A 12,235-nucleotide genomic window follows, 5' to 3' on the forward strand; every position below is an offset into this window, starting at 1 on the left:
GGACTCTGGGGCTAAGAAGCACTGTCTCCATGTACAAGGTTTGACCGTGGTGATGGCTATGTGAGATCTGAGAGAAAAGTCAATCTCACTTTGCCTGAAGGGGCTACGGTGGCCTGGCAGATTCTGCTCAAAGGCAGCAGAGCTGCCAAAGCTTTTCTAATAGAACCAGGCAGAGCATATCTGGCACTCTCACCACATTTACTATGCAACGATGTAGATTACTGATCTCTTGTTCTCCAGCCTTTATCAAAACAGTGATTATACATTTACCAGACAGCAAATAACTCCAAGGATCAAAAGTTAAACAGAAGCACAGATTGCTTAAAAGTGCAGAGCTGGTGCTCTTCCTTCAGTGTCACCAGCGGTTTTCTTTGTGGGCAGCACTCACCAGGTTTCTGCAGAAATGGTCCCGGTGCTTAGTGCTCATGCACGAGTCACAGCGACGCTGGTTCTGCTCCTGTCCATGCTCAGCTTGGCTGCTGGGGGGAAGCTGCTGGTGGTGCCGGTGGATGGGAGTCATTGGCTCAGCATGAGGGAAGTGTTGGATGGTCTGAAGCAGAAGGGACATGAAATAGTCGTCGTAGCACCTGAAATCACTCTCCACATAAAGCCAACAAAGAATTTTGTTATGAAAACATACCCAGTGCCTTTCACGCAGGAAGAGCTGGATCGCACCTTCTGGAGAACTGGCCAGAATGCGTTTGAAGAAGGATCTTTTCTGGAAAGATTTTTTAAAACACATGAACTACTGAAAAATTCCTCTGTCTTGTTCCTGTCTACCTGTTCACACTTGCTGTACAACAAAGAGCTTGTCACATATCTTAAGGAGAGTCAGTTTGATGCTGTCTTTACAGATCCTTTCCTACTCTGTGGGCCGATACTGGCTGAGCATCTTTCACTCCCTTCTGTGTTTTTTTTGCAACGCTTACCATGTGATTTAGACTTACAAGCCACTCAGTGTCCCAGTCCCCCTTCTTATGTCCCCAGGGCATTCACAGATCATACAGATCGCATGAACTTTCTCCAGCGGGTGAAGAACCTAATATATGACATCCCAAATTTTTTTCTCTGTAATTTTGTTTTTCAACCGTACGCAACACTAGCTTCAGAATTCCTCCAGCGGGATGTGACTGTGATGGATCTCTTACGCCAGGCTTCCATTTGGCTCTTGAGGATAGACTTTGTTTTTCAGTATCCAAGACCATTGATGCCCAACATGGTCATGGTTAGTGGAGTAACTTGTGCTCACAAGAAGCTAACACAGGTGGGTCATACTCTCCTTTTTCTTGTCCTTCTCGCAGGTTCTCACGTACCCTTGAAAATTCGTAAGGTAGGTTTAGTTAGAAAAGTCTCTTTCTGTGGGTAATTGACAGTAGCAGGATTTCAAACTACTATTGCTTTGCAAAGAGATACCAGTGCTTGTTTCAGTAAAGACATCCTACTGTCACAGTATAAAGACAGATAAAGAGCTGTGTCTGGAATTAGCTCTGGGAAACTCGCTGTTGGCCTTGTGCCTCTGCCCAAAGCCAGCTTGGACATTAGAGCAGGTTGCTCAGTGCCTCATCACCCGGGGCTGTTGATGTGCTGCAAAGGCAGATTTTCATTTCAAGAGACCTTCAACACATCCTGTGGACCAACTTGTCATTGCTGATTTCCTCTACATTCCTGTCTTTTTTTCTTTAAAGAAGGATTCTCTATGTTTTGAATTATCATAGACCCCTTAAATACTTTCATTTGGAAGGTCATTTGCAGGACTCTCGGCCAGCCTCCTAGTCAAAGCATATCCAGTTCAAGTTGTTCCATTCCATGTCATGTTGAATGTATTTGAATACCTCCTATGACCATTATAGTGAAAACACTTCAATATATCTAAAATTTATTATTGTATTCAGTTCCAATTTTCCATGTGGCTGTTTGTGTCTGTTGCCTCTTGTCCTGTCACCGTGAGTCCCTGAGAAGAGCTGGGTTCTGTCTTCGTTATGCTCTCCCACAAGGGGAGTTGAAGACAGCAGTAAGATCTCCTGGCAGCCTTCTCTTCTGAATCCTGAGCAAGCTCATGTTTCTCAGTGGTCCCCAGCCCCTAACCATCCCCTTGGCTTTTGCTGGACCTGCTCCAGCACATCAATGTCTTTCTTGTGCTGGAGAGCCCCAGACTAGGTACATATCTTCACATGTCTCCCAAGTGCTGAACACAGAAGGATCACCTCCTCAGCCAGCTGGCTGCAGTCTCACCTGTATAGCTCAGGACAGTATTGTCTCAAGGGTGCAGGCCACACTGCTGATTCTTATTTATCTTACTTATCTTCTTGTCCACAAAGACTCCAGGTCATTTTCTGCAGAGCTGCTGTCTGTCCATCTGGAGCACAGCCTGTCCTGTGGCACTAAAACAGGCTGCAGAAAGGGACTGTATTAGTGCCTGAAACTCCTTCCTCTCAAATGAAGTGTTCTTAGATGTTATAGTCCTTCTTGCTGGCTTATGAGAATCACCTTTTTTATTGTGCCATATGGAGAACCTTTTTAGGACACACTTGGTATTAGCCTCAAAATGTGCTTGTCACACCCAACTACCTTCAGCAAAGGTAGACATCCATGAAACGGATTTCCTGTCACTCTTACCTGCTCCACGACGACTCTTCCAGGCTGCTGCACAGCACGAAGAAAATGTTCAGAGCTCTCTCTGATCAAGTCTGCTTCATTTGGAGTCTGAAACAGTTCCTCTTCTCCACCCAGAAACTGCTCTTTTTTAGCTACCATACCATTCCTTTATCTTGTTGGGATTTGTAAATTTGCCAACTTTTGGCATCCACCTTTTCCCTTTCCATGGAATATTCCTTAATGGCAGATAAAATCTGCTTGGCCAGGCACTTCTTCAAGCACAAACAGCAGATATCTGCTCTCCTAGGTTTATCATGAAAGTTTTCATGTGCCTTCACATGTGCTCCCACTGCTTTGTTTACCAGGGCCTATTTAATTCACCCATCTACCCCTTGACTATCCATTGCATCATTTGCTGTTGTGTCAACTCAGTTTCTTAAGAATAATTCAATAAGTCACTGAAATCATGCAAATCAATCTGATTTGGCTATCTAAACAAGTCCTTGGAGTGGGACTATCTTGGCTTATACCACAGCCAAGCCTTATTAAGTTCTTTTGAAAAGCAGGTATTATTAAGAACATTTATAAACCTTTGGCCTGTAGCCTCTCACCTATGAACTCTTATGGCCCTTCTTGAGCAAGGACCACATATTCTGTGGTATCATTGCCTTCTAAAAGATCTTTGACCTTGAGCTACTCACCTATGGACTCTTTTGGAGTTGAGCTCCCCTCTTGAGCAAGAGCTGCATATTCTGCTGCATCACTGTCTACACAAAGAGGTGTTTGGTTAATGTGTTACACAAACTTTGGTGACACCACTGCTTGGCGTGCCAGCTCCTGCTCAGCGTGTAGAACATTGCGTGTGAACTCCAGGCACAGTGACTCATCTCTAACAGCCCTGATCCAGAAAAATCTCTTTAAAAACAACTGCTACCTCTGCAAATGGAAAGCCCCGCTAATTGTTCTGAATCATTTAAGATAACACAAATGCACGGAAGTACTTCTTGCTTTAGATCCCTTGATAGTACTGTTATAAACGCCTTTATCACAGTTTAAAAAGTGATCTTTGAACGCCAACCTCTGTCAGTAAACATTTGGTGGAGACAGGGATTAAAGACCACGAAGTTATAAAGACCACGAAGTTATAACTGAGGTGCAATGATATTTTGCTTTCATACGTGACCTGGAAGAAGAAGGAACAGTGCGTTTGTTTATTTTCCTGCCAACAGCACCATGGTATTTGTGCGGAGATACCAGATACCCAACGGGCTTGTTCTTTTCCTTTCTTTCTGGAGTTTGGCAGAAGGTGGGAAGCTCTTGGTCGTGCCTCAGGATGGAAGTCACTGGCTGAGCATGCGCGTGGTTCTGGAGAAACTCTGGGAGAGAGGGCATGAAATTGTTGCAGTGATTCCTGAAGCCACTTTGCTGCTGAACAGCTCACAGTCGTTCACCATCAAAACATACTCTGTGCCTTACACACAGGAGTTTCTGGATGAAAGCTACAATTCCATTGGTGAAAACAGTTTTGATAACTCTCCCATTCTAGAAAGATTTGCATTTTTACTCATCAATATGTCAGAAGTGACCAACATGTTCTCTTCTGCTTGTCGGCATCTCTTATATAATAAAGAACTAATGAAGTACCTCAATGATACCAAATTTGATGCCATTATGACGGATCCTGTATTGCCCTGTGGACCGATTGTTGCTGAGAATCTCTCTCTCCCTTCAGTGTACTTTATGCGTGGTCTTCCTTGTACCTTGGACTACAAAGCCGCTCAGTGCCCCAGTCCTTTCTCTTATGTGCCGAAGACTTTCACAGCCAGTGCAGATGACATGACATTTACAGAGCGTGTGAAGAACCTTCTGGTTGGGATTTCAGAAGATTTGTTATGCTATCTCTTTTATTTAAAATATGAGAACTTAGCTTCTGAGGTTCTTCAAAGAGAAGTAACAGTACTGGAACTGTTTAGCAAAGCATCCGTTTGGCTGATGAGATATGACTTCGTTTTTGAGTACCCGCGCCCAATAATGCCCAATATGGTCTATGTTGGAGGTATCAACTGCGCTCAGAGGAAGTCATTACCGAAGGTTTGTCACTGTTTCCATTAAGGGCATTATAGCATTTATTAGTGATTATTTAAGATTTGCCTTTTTAAATGCTTCCTATAGTAGTATTTGTGCTTGAGCACAAATGTGATCGAATACCAGGATGGCTTGATTTGGAAGTAGCTCTGATAGATGATCACAAGACCTTAGCTTCGTTGCACTGTGAGCAGCTGAAGGGTTTCTCTCCGGAAGAGCTTAGGTGAAGTTGTCTAAGCTATACAGCTGCCTAGGTATAGCTTAGCTTGTTGGAAGCATATCAAGTAATGTCAGACAATCATGGCAGTTCTACTGTATCTAGATAAATGACAAAATCATGCTAGATCATATTCATACCCCTAACAGTTGTGGAATATTGATTAATTGTAGGAGACTTAACTGGGCACAAAGTAGAAATGTGGAATTAACTCTGTGGGTATACCCAGGCACTGGCAGTGTGCGACAGAGATCAATAATGTGCATGAATACCCCAAATCCTAGCAGGGTAGGCAATCAAAAACAGTAGAGGGAGCTCCTTCCACATTTGTGGAAGAAAGCATAGAAGAGGATGATTGGAAACAGAAACCTTCAGGAGTGTAAGTATCTACCCTCTTTCCCTAACTTGTTCAAATCTCCCTAGTGGGCTGTGCATATAATGCAGATGCCTGTCATTTATTGCATTTTTCAGACCGCGGTGGTGTTGCAACAGCAGAAGTTATTGCTGAGCTTGTATCACCTTTACTACTGTAGACTCAGGGCTTTTGCTTTGATAACTGGTACAGTATAGAAACAAATCCGAAGATAAACCTTATCAACTCACTGGATATCAAATCTCTGTCAATTCATTGCTTCCCGTTTAGGCTCTGAGAGCACAAGTTAATCCACAGGTCAGACTTCTGTTCCAAGTTCTGCATCCAATCAGTTGAGCAGACTCAAGGCAGGGAGTTCATCATTAACTGTTTGCTAATAAGATAGAGAATGCTCAGTCAGCTGATACCTCCCAATCATAACTCTGTTCAGCCTTTCACTGTTAGACATCGCTGACTGCTGTGGGCCCAGTTGCTTAAAGCCTTCACTCTGCAGAGAAGACAAATCCAATCTTTACCCACAGTTAAAAATTACCCTTGTTTCTGCCCACCATTGTACGGTCCATTAAACATTAAACACTCACCTTAGTGAAGAACAAAGTGCAAAGTACCCCACGATTCATTCCTCATCCCCTGCAGCAGTTTTGCAGCTGGTTAAAACTTTGCTGACAGCTCACAGAAAATGGCTTCTTCAAATCGAGGATTTAATGCTCTTGCTTCCTGGGCTGTGTTTTTCCTGCTCCTGTGGACCTCTTCTGAAGGAGGAAAGCTTTTGGTTGTCCCTATCGATGGCAGCCACTGGCTCAGCATGCGCCCGGTTGTGGAGCGGCTCAGACAGAGGGGACATGAAATCACGGTGCTTGCGCCAGAGATAAATTTGCGGATAGATTCATCGGTGCATTATAGCATGAAAACGTACTCTGTGTCTTATACCAGGGAGTATGTGGAGGCAGAATTTAAAAAGCTGGGGTATAGCAGTTTCACACCCCAATCCTTCTTTGAAAAATTCTCAAAAATGGCAAATATTTCAAGCATGTTCTTTGATTCCTGCAAACATCTTCTGTCTAACAAAGAGCTGATTGAATACCTTGAAGAAAGCAAATTTGATGCTGTCTTTATGGATCCTTTTTTCCCATGTGGACAAATAGTGGCTGAACACCTCTCCCTACCTTCTGTGTACCTCCTACGGGGACTGCCGTGCAGCCTAGACTTCCACGCCACCCTGTGCCCAAATCCTCCTTCTTACGTTCCTAGGTTCTACACTCGCCACACAGACCGCATGGCATTCCTGCAGCGCACCGGCAACCTCCTAGCTAGCCTGAGCAGTTCCCTGGCTTGCAGCTTTCTTTATTCACCATATGACGGTTTGATCAGGGAATTCCTCCAACAAGAGGCCACAATGCTCGAGCTGTTCAGCCATGCATCTGTTTGGCTCATGAAATATGACTTTGTCTTTGAGTACCCCAGGCCCTTAATGCCTAATATGGTCTTGATCGGAGGCATAAGCTGCACTCAGGAAAAAGCATTACCACAGGTTAGTTACCTTTTTTTACCCCCTCTAGCTTAGCTATGACTGCACCGTTCGCTCTCACCGTTGGGTGGAGCTCCTGGCAGTAACAAATAATAAGAGAAAGAGTGAGGTAGAAGTGGCTAGGAAGCATTTTGCACCTCTGCATCCCTTGGGCAATGAGGAATATGTTATTTTGTGGGAGACCTCCAGATTCCCACAGAAGCGTGCATGAAAAGGTGGGCTTTTCCCTCAGTATTTTCCAGCAGCCTATTTCCAGTAATTCCATTTTGTATGCCTGTTTATAGGACTTGGTGCTAGCTGGGGTAATGCTATAGTCTTCTGCCCTTGAGCAGAGGACCATTTCTGCAGGAATGTCAGACAGTGGCAGACCTGAGTGAAACCCCCATCACCCAGCGAAGGAGCCAGAGGTCTTTTGTGCAAAATACTCTGTCCCAGATCTGGACTGCAACTATGTTTTGCTAGAACTATGGCCAGCTTCTTAAGTATAGAATATCTGTCACTTTCCCCAAAGAAATCCTCCTAATTCTTAATGCTTTCTCTTATTTTTCAGTTAATGTCTACTGCAGATATTTCATAAAGGTCATGCGTAGCACCCACCTATGCAAGCAGAGCCTGGTTAAAAAGACTTTAGTACAATAACCCACCTATTTCCAAAGCAGTGTTACAAAAAGTTTCTTAATGGTAGTGGCGTTCCTGAGGAGAGAGTCAGACCTTGGTACACAAAAACATTTAAAGAAAGGAGTAAAACTGATGTGACTGGTCCCATAGAGAATAAACAGTGCTAAATATACTCTGAAATAGCCATACCCATTCCACTGCATCAGGAAGTGCCGAAGAATTTCGTATCAAAAGCACATTGGTAATTCAGGGAGGATTTTGCAGTTCCCAGATGCCTGTGAGTTTACACAGAACTGCACTCCCAAACAGATATCTATGGTGCCTTAATGTAGAGCACGTCTTCTGAGAAGTCTGCTAAGACACAACCAAGCCCTGAAATTAGAACTGCGTTTCACCTTGCTTGCCCCCAGGAGAGCGCGACGTCTGCTCTTCGGGATGTGGCTGTCACCAAACCTTCAATGGCTCCTTCTCTGTGGGATCCAGTCTCAAGCAGAGAGCCTTGGCATTCTGGTCAGCCACAAAAATACATTATGGGGCATAAACTAAGAGGATCGATCCCTGTTATCCCCTCAGACCTTAGATATAACTTTTCAGTTGCCAGACTTATAGGGACATTTAGTTCATTTTATTCCACTTAACTCTGATGCCTGCAGTAATTCCCTCCAGTTTTGTCTTTCCTTCCCTGGCCTTATCAAATATTTTTCTAAGGTGCAACATTTTTGCTCCAGCCTTCGGCTGTTTTTATGCTTCAACAGAATCCTTTTGTTCTTGAATTCCAGTGGCAGATCTCCTAGTCCTTCTTTTGTTTAAATCAAACAAACAAAACAGATTAAAAAATTGGCAGTGATTCAATATGATTATACTCAAAGCAGGCCCAAAACATGCAGATATTAGAAGTTAGAGCTTTCTGCTGTAAGAACACTTTGCAAAACTCTTCATTTTCTCTTGCAGCTACATGGTCTGAAAAGAAGAGCATCAACTCCAAATCCAGAGCACCTGACTTGTAATATATGTGAAAATAAAGCACAATATATTCACCTGGGTATTGCTACAGGATCTTGTTTAGTGCACAGAAACTGCTGTCTGTGAGCACGCAGGCTTTGCTGCATGAAGGTTTTAGAGTAAATATTTTCTCATGACCATACTGTATTATGGCTCAGGCTTCAATTCTGCAAACACTCACACACCTCCATCACTCTGTTCATCCACCTGTGCCGATTTTTTTTCACCCAGGACTCATTTTCCTATAGAGAACTAAATTTTCTGATCATAATTTTGATATGTCAGCTGCTCATTTTATTGCCTTCCCAGTTTTGTGCAAATGTGACAAAGTACAGCACGTAACGTGGAAAGGAATTTGACTCGGGATGCACTCTGTGTTGGCAGGAATTTGAAGCTATTGTGAATGCCTCTGGAGAACATGGCATTGTTGTCTTCTCGCTGGGCTCCATGGTCTCTGAGATTCCTATGAAGAAAGCCGAAGAAATTGCAGATGCCTTGGGCTCTGTCCCTCAGACGGTACGGTTTCCCTCTCCCAATTCCAGCACAGCAATTCAATGCTCTTTTCAAATACAGTACATGATTACCTTTGCTTTTTGGTGTGCTTGGTCTTCCCTTCTTTCTCCTGCTCCCTGATGCCAGAAGGAAGTATCAGCCCAGCTGCTCCGCAAGACAAAACAGCTTTTGTGCATCGTGCAGGTTTTTAGCTGTGCTTTGCAAACCCACTGAGGAGCAGCAAGAGACCAGTTGCTGAGAACTGATGTTGTGCTTACTTTTCTTGACAGGTTTTGTGGAGATACACGGGAAAGGCACCACCCAACCTGCCAAAGAACGTGAAGCTCGTCAAATGGCTGCCACAGAATGATCTTCTAGGTAGGTCTGAGATACCCTGAGTGACTCCAACATCTTTCTTTTAGTCTGATACTGCTGCGGTAAAGCCCCATGAGCATCATCTCTGCTGAGTCCCTGTGTCACTGTGGGTCACAGGATTTAGTTTTGGCCCTTGCTGTTTGAACCAGAGCTCGTCTTTTAGAAACATATCTGGTTGCAGCTTCAAATTTGCCAAATTATGAAACAACACTGTTTGGAAAGGTGTTCCACCAATTGACTCTACTCTTTCTGTCAATAACGGGGGTCTTTACCTCTGACTAGCCAGCTGTGGGGTGTTGTCATGTTTTTGTCTACTGGACTGAAACTAAAATTTAAGGAGCCCGAGAGAGCATTTCCAGGCGAGTCATCAGGCTTTGAAGTGGTAAAATAGTACATGCTGTTGGCAGGTGTACACTTGTTGGTTAGACAACAGGACTCAGCTGTGGGCCATCTGAAAAGCCAGCAAATGGAAGACATGGTAAAAAAGTAAGTGATGGTAACATCCTCCTTAACATCACTTGGCTCTGATTTCACTCAAAAATCTGAGAAGCTTTGGAGGATTATCCAGGGCTTGCCAGAGATTACCCAAACCAAGAAAGGGCTCTACAACCCAAGGTTCACTCAGTCCCTTGTAATGCCCCATTCTCTGCAGCCCTGAGTCTGTCCATAAGTAATGATACATGTGACAGCCCTAAGTTCTTGTTTTATGACTGCCAATGCTAATTTTGCCCAAGTTCTTTCCCCAGGGATGTGTTACTGTGACTTAAGAATTCAAAAAGCTAAGCAAGTCTTTCTTTCCTCTACAGCTCACCCTAAGGCTCGTGCCTTTATTACTCATGGAGGCTCACACGGTATCTACGAGGGCATATGCAACGCAGTGCCAATGGTACTAATGCCGTTATTTGGAGACCAGATGGACAATGCCAAGCGAGTAGAGTCACGGGGAGCAGGACTGACGCTGAATATACTTGAAATGACTTCACAGGACATATCCACTGCCCTGAAAGCAGTTATTAATGATAAGAAGTCAGTATATAGAAAAACAGCTCTTCTCCTTTTACTGTTGTGTAACATCAGCACTCTTGGCTTCCAGCTTAACAGAATGCTAATCTGTTCTTATATGCTTTCTTATATCAAAGCTACATCACTGAGAAGCTGATGCTTACCCAGGGTTAACCTTGTCCTATCCCTGTAACAGCACTGTCCTTCTCACTGCCCAGGATCATAATCATTAGGTGACAAGAACTGGCTGATGTGAGAGGATGCAGGTATCAGAGAACATGGGTTAGAAGTGCAGTAGAAGAAATCAAGTTGACAAAATATATGTCACCTGCTTAAAGCCAAATTTACCAGGCAGTGACCTAGAGGGTTTTGATACAATGTGGTAGAAACTGCAATTGGTGAAGGCAGATGTGGCAAACTGCTTTTGTTCCCCCAGTCAGTGGTGACATGAGTCAGTGGGCAGCCTGAAAAGATTGAAAGGCTCAGCTGCCTGGCTGGTTTTCTTTGCATGAGGCTTGTCCAGAGATGCTGCCTGCACAGCAGCAGGAAGAAGGAGACAAGTTGCAGTGCCTCTGTATAGTCCTGAGGCTGTTCTGCATCAAGAAACTTTGCCCTCCAGCTGGCAGGGTTCCCTAAACATAGCTATTATCACTCATTTATTTTACAGACTCATTTTCTCAGTCATTTCCCCCCCCAACACACACACAGTGCTCAGGAGGAGCTGTATGAGCACAGTCAGCTGCTCCCTGGCTCAGCAAGGCTGGACAATCCCAGCACAGAGCAAGGAAAATGTGCTTGGGTACACTGAGGAGGTACCTGGAACCACACTAGACATTATGTCTTGCAGACAGCGTGCCCAACGTGTTTTAAGGCATCACAATGAAGTGGAGCTGCAGGACATACCTTCCTCTTCTCCACTGCCATTCTCTGTTGGTTTTAGGGCCTCTCAGTCCTTGGCATCCTCTCCCCCAGTGTGTTTCTAAGAAATGGCACCTTTTGCCATGGTTTCCTAACCACTGTTCTTGTAACAATACCTACTACTACTACTACTACTACTAATTACAATAATAATAGATCGTGATCTTCAGCTGGATGGCTTTTCTACACCCAGTCACACATTTCAGCCAGATACTTTTACCCCAAAGATTTTGCTGACAGCTCAAATTGAGCTTTTTCTTCTTTTCTCATACCTTTTCTCCTTTGTTTAATCATTGCAAATAGCACTTTTCTGGGCCTGTATCTTTGCCGTTATCCTTCTCATGGGGTGGGAGGACACCACCAGAGAAGTCCCCAGTGGGCCATCAGACAACTAACACTGCATCCCTTTTTTTCTGGGGTCTCAGTCTCAGCAGCACGAGTCACTGAAAACACCCAACATCTTTCCTTTGCAGGTACAAAGAGAACATCAAGCGCCTCTCTGAGCTTCACCTCGACAGACCCATCCACCCCCTGGACCTGGCCGTGCACTGGGTGGAGTTTGTAATGAGACACAAAGGGGCCCCACACCTGCGCCCCGCTGCTCACGACTTGAACTGGGTCCAGTACCACTCCCTGGACGTCATCGCCTTCCTCCTGGCCGTGGTGCTCCTCTCCCTCTTCATTTCTCTGAAGTGCTGCCTGTTCTGCTGCCGCAGGTGCTGCTCGAAGAAGGGAAGAGCAAGAAAGCCAACCAAAGCAAAGTCTCACTAGCAGATGGAACCGGTGGTAGGGAATAAGGACTCTTGTCGCGGTTGAGACGGACAAGCGACATGGACCAAATTCTTTCAAGATGAAAGTAATAGATACCATTTATTGCTACAAGTGCATTTTTATACAATTCTGCCAGTTCATGTGTCTTTTCACTATTGGTTACAAGTTACAGCACTAACATCTCATTGGTTAAACTTGCTATCATCCATGTTATTCTTCTATCCCCTTCTCTCTCATGGGTATATCTCTCCTCTCTCCG

The 12,235-nt window shown here is 44.4% G+C and overlaps 1 pseudogene across 1 annotated transcript in view; it reads left to right on the forward strand.

Moving 5' to 3' along the window:
• Positions 1 to 11,976, forward strand: part of LOC308041923 (UDP-glucuronosyltransferase 1A8-like) — a 28,009-nt pseudogene extending 16,033 nt beyond the window's left edge. Inside the window, exons 2-5 of the transcript in view lie at positions 8,803 to 8,934; positions 9,201 to 9,288; positions 10,092 to 10,311; positions 11,679 to 11,976. The product of the transcript in view is annotated as a UDP-glucuronosyltransferase 1A8-like (transcript). The remainder of the gene's footprint in view (positions 1 to 8,802; positions 8,935 to 9,200; positions 9,289 to 10,091; positions 10,312 to 11,678) is intronic.
• The last annotated feature ends 259 nt before the right edge of the window (positions 11,977 to 12,235 follow it).

Source organism: Nesoenas mayeri (assembly GCF_963082525.1).
Source record: "Nesoenas mayeri genome assembly, chromosome: 6".
In the NCBI taxonomy this organism is placed as follows: domain Eukaryota; kingdom Metazoa; phylum Chordata; class Aves; order Columbiformes; family Columbidae; genus Nesoenas; species Nesoenas mayeri.